Here is a 5,000-nt window from a genome sequence, read left to right as displayed (position 1 = left end):
TCGCAATCCCCAAGCTCGGCGGTCCGCACCAGCCACGTCGGCCAGGCCTCCGACTTGCGAGCAGGGGCAGCGGCCACCGCCGCCGTGACGTCGCGGCAAGCAGACAGCCGCGCAGCAGCTGCCAGCACCTTGGCACAAGCACGGCAAATGAATGCCACGCCCACGCCGCGGATAAGCAGCCCCAACGCGCCCGACGGCTTGGAGCGGGTCCCGAAGACGGTGGCCGGAATCGGGTCGTCGCCGGCCGGAAAACGGGTCATCGATGCCGGCAATACTTCGGGCCATGAGGCCCCCCACCTTAGTCCGAGTTTAGCAACAGCCCACATATCCCCCGCGGCAGGCCTATGGGCGCCAGGCCAGCGCGCCCCATGGCCAGTCAGGGGGCACCCCCCTAAAGAGCAATAAGTGTCATTGAAGCTCTGGCAGGGGGAGACACTACTAGGTCCCAGCTGTCACCCCCCCTCTAAAAAATTCATTTCTTGGTATTTTGAGCTGAAATTTTGCACAGAGGTTGGCAAAAATCCAATCCAACTTTATTAATTTTTCCAGAATTTTTCGAGGTCGGGAAGTATTTGTTTTTATTTTCCTACCATTAAAAATCGAGGAAATCGGAAAAAATAGGAACCGGCTCGGAATGACCCCAAATTCAGTGGGCAGCCTCATAAAAATATGGCTGATTTTACTGGATTGATTTCATGTGGAAAGCACGACGTTTTGTTGTAGGAATGCGGGAACCCCGGCGGGTCGCCTGCCGCGGCCAGCGACGTCGGGCTGGCCCCTGCAGCGCCTAGCCTCTCCCACGCGGGGGGCAGGCCAGAACGCGGGGGGCCAGGGCCCGAAGGCAGCCCCCCCGCGGGCGAGAGAGCAAGCCAGCAGGGGCTGTCGCCTGCCGCGGCCAGCGACGTCGGGCTGGCCCCTGCAGCGCCTAGCCTCTCCCACGCGGGGGGCAGGCCAGAACGCGGGGGGCCAGGGCCCGAAGGCAGCCCCCCCGCGGGCGAGAGAGCAAGCCAGCAGGGGCTGTCGCCTGCCGCGGCCAGCGACGTCGGGCTGGCCCCTGCCGCGGCCAGCGATGTCGGGCTGTCGCCTGCCGCGGCCAGCGACGTCGGGCTGGCCCCTGCAGCGCCTAGCCTCTCCCACGCAGGGGGCAGGCCAGAACGCGGGGGGCCAGGGCCCGAAGGCAGCCCCCCCGCGGGCGAGAGAGCAAGCCAGCAGGGGCTGTCCGCGCGTCGCGCAGCGCGGCATGGCTGCGGGGGCCGCGCGCGCGCGCCCAAGCGCCCAAGGGCCCCCAAGGGCCCCAGGCCCTCAGGCCCCAGCGCCCCAGCGCCCAGCGCGGGCGGGCGCGCGCGCGCGTGTGGTCTTTGAGGGGCGCCGGCCTGGTGGCTCCCTAAAGAGCAATAAGTGTCATTGCAGCTCTGGCAGGGGGAGACACTACTAGGTCCCAGCTGTCACCCCCCCTCTAAAAAATTCATTTCTTGGTATTTTGAGCTGAAATTTTGCACAGAGGTTGGCAAAAATCCAATCCACCTTCATTAATTTTCCCAGAATTTTTCGAGGTCGGGAAGTATTTGTTTTAATTTTCCTACCATTAGAAATCGAGTAAATCCGCAAAACTAGGAACCGGCCCGGAATGACCCCAAATTCAGTGGGCAGCCTCATAAAAATATGGCTGATTTTACTGGATTGGTTTCATGTGGAAAGCACGACGTTTTCTTGTAGGAATGCGGGAACCCCGGCAGCTCGCCTGCCGCCGCCAGCGACGTCGGGGACGCTGGCCTGCGCTGTCGAGCCCGCGAGGGCTGTCTCCGCGGCAGGCCCCCCCTGAACGGGGCACGACAGGCCACCGCGCTGGCTCGTCCAGCGTCGACAGTCCCTCGTCCAGGTTTCAGATCGCGCCAAGTCGAACCCATGACCTGCTCAAGCCATCGTGCGCTGCCGAATTCGCATCTGCGTGCAGGCTGCCACTCCACGCGGCAGCCCCTGTTTTCGTCAGCGTGCCCCCCTGACGAATTTTCCTGCCTGGCCCAGTCCAGCGTCCAGCCCCTGTTCGTCGAAAAATCTGCGCTGCCGATTTTCCACGCGGCAGCCCCTCTTTTCGTCAGCGTGCCCCCCTGACGAATTTTCCTGCCTGGCCCGGCCGGTCCAGCCCCTGTTCGTCGAAAAATCTGCGCTGCCGATTTTCCACGCGGCAGCCCCTCTTTTCGTCAGCGTGCCCCCCTGACGAATTTTCCTGCCTGGCCCGGCCGGTCCAGCATCCAGCCCCTGTTCGTCGAAAAATCTGCGCTGCCGATTTTCCACGCGGCAGCCCCTGTTTTCCTCAGCGTGCCCCCCTGACGAATGTTCGTCGAAAAATCTGCGCTGCCGATTTTCCACGCGGCAGCCCCTCTTTTCGTCAGCGTGCCCCCCTGACGAATGTTCGTCGAAAAATCTGCGCTGCCGATTTTCCACGCGGCAGCCCCTCTTTTCGTCAGCGTGCCCCCTGACGAATTTTCCTGCCTGGCCCAGTCCAGCGTCCAGCCCCTGTTCGTCGAAAAACCTGCGCTGCCGATTTTCCACGCGGCAGCCCCTCTTTTCGTCAGCGTGCCCCCCTGACGAATTTTCCTGCCTGGCCCGGCCAGTCCAGCCCCTGTTCGTCGAAAAATCTGCGCTGCCGATTTTCCACGCGGCAGCCCCTCTTTTCGTCAGCGTGGCCCCCTGACGAATTTTCCTGCCTGGCCCGGCCAGTCCAGCGCCCAGCCCCTGTTCGTCGAAAAATCTGCGCTGCCGATTTTCCCCGACGAACCTGCAGCTGCACAAATCCGCGCTGCCACTGCCCCATTGTCTGGACCAACAGTCTTTTCCATCAAGCCCTGGACTATAAATCGTCCAGACTCATCGCCAGCACCCGCTGCCGATTCTGCCGACTTTGCCGATTTCGTCGGCGCTGCCGATTCCAACACTGCACCCACCGTGTCTAAACCAGCGCTGTTTCGTCAGCGTGTCCCCTTGACGAATTTCCCTGCCTGGCCTGGACAGTCCATCTTCCAGCCCATGTTCATCGAAAAATCTGCGCTGCCGATTTCCCCGACGAACCTGCAGCTGCACAAATCTGCGCTGCCGATTTCCCCCCCTGTCGGCATGGCTGCCGCTGCCCCGATGTCCAGGCCAACAGTCTTTTTTGTCGACTTTGCCGATTTTGTCCGCGCTGCCGATTCCAACACTACCCCCTGCATCCAAACCAGCATTGTTTCGTCAGCTCTTCCCCTGACGATTTTAGCCCTGTAACAAACAGTAGGCCTCCAATCCCGCCAACGGGAGCCAAGTTGATAGGGAAGAGAATTGAATGACGCGCCTGGTCCTCGCACCCCGCCACCCGAGGGGCCTTTTTCCCGGCAGCCTCTGAAAAACTCTAGCTTTCACGGTCCTCGCCGCCCCTCACCACCATGGCAGGCCTCTAATCCCACCCATCAGCAGTTGTAGCCGATAGGGCAGTGATTTGAATGACGCGTCGCGGGCCGCCGGGTCATCTCACCCGGCCATTAATTGGAGCGTTTTTGGCTGGCCGAGGATGGGGGGATGGATCTCTTCTTCCGAAAAAGCAAACAGTACATCGGGAGTTATGTTGACGGGGCATGGAATTGAATGACCCGTCGCGGGCCGCCGGGTCATCTCACCCGGCCATCCCGGGGAGCGTTTTTCCCGGCAGCATCGGGGAAACTCTTGCTTTCACTGCCCGCTGCCCAAGTCCCCACTCGCATCGGCCCCCCGCGCCAACAAGCCAACGCTGCCGAATCGGCAGACACTGCTGCCGAATCTGCCGACACTGCCCCGCGGGCTGCCACTGCCCCAGTGTCTAAACCAGCGGTCTTTCTCATCGAGCCTTGGACTATCCAGTCCGTCCTGACTCATCGCCAGCACCTGCTGCCGATTCTGCCGACTTTGCCGATTTTCTCGGCGCTGCCGATTCCAACACTGCGCCCACCGTGTCTGAACCAGCGCTGTTTCGTCAGCGTGTCCCCTCGACGAATTTTCCTGCCTGGCCTGGACAGTCCACCGTCCAGCCCGTGTTCGTCGAAAAATCTGCGCTGCCGATTCTGCCGACTTTGCCGATTTCGTCGGCGCTGCCGATTCCAACACTGCCCGCCGTGCCTGAACCAGCGCTGTTTCGTCAGCGTGTCCCCTCGACAAATTTTCCTGCCTGGCCTGGACAGTCCATCGCCCAGCCCATGTTCGTCGCAAAATCTGCGCTGCTGATTTTCCCCGACGAACCTGCAGCCGCACAAATCTGCGCTGCCGAATCTGCCGACACTGTCCCGCGGGCTGCCACTGCCCCAGTGTCTAAACCAGCAGTCTTTCTCGTCGAGCCTTGGACTATCCAGCCCGTCCAGACCCATCGCCAGCACCCGCTGCCGATTCTGCCGACTTTGCCGATTTCGTCGGCGCTGCCGATTCCACCACTGCCCGCCGTGCCTGAACCAGCGCTGTTTCGTCAGCGTGTCCCCTCGATGAATTTTCCTGCATGGCCCGGCCAGTCCAGCGTCCAGCCCATGTTCGTCGAAAAATCTGCGCTGCCGATTCTGCCGACTTTGCCGATTTCGTCGGCGCTGCCGATTCCAACACTGCCCGCCGTGCCTGAACCAGCGCTGTTTCGTCAGCGTGTCCCCTCGACAAATTTTCCTGCCTGGCCTGGACAGTCCATCGTCCAGCCCATGTTCGTCGAAAAATCTGCGCTGCCGATTTTCCCCGACGAACCTGCAGCCGCACAAATCTGCGCTGCCGAATCTGCCGACGCTGTCCCGCGGGCTGCCACTGCCCCAGTGTCTCAACCTGCGGTCTTTCTCGTCGAGCCTTGGACTATCCAGCCCGTCCAGACCCATCGCCAGCACCCGCTGCCAATTCTGCCGACTTTGCCGGTTTCATCGGCGCTGCCGATTCCAACACTGCGCCCACCGTGTCTAAACCAGCGCTGTTTCTTCAGCGTGTCCCCTCGATGAATTTTCCTGCATGGCCCGGCCAGTCCAGCG

Source organism: Populus nigra, chromosome 2 (genome assembly GCF_951802175.1).
Source record: "Populus nigra chromosome 2, ddPopNigr1.1, whole genome shotgun sequence".
Classification (NCBI taxonomy): domain Eukaryota; kingdom Viridiplantae; phylum Streptophyta; class Magnoliopsida; order Malpighiales; family Salicaceae; genus Populus; species Populus nigra.
This window is presented reverse-complemented; position numbering follows the sequence as displayed.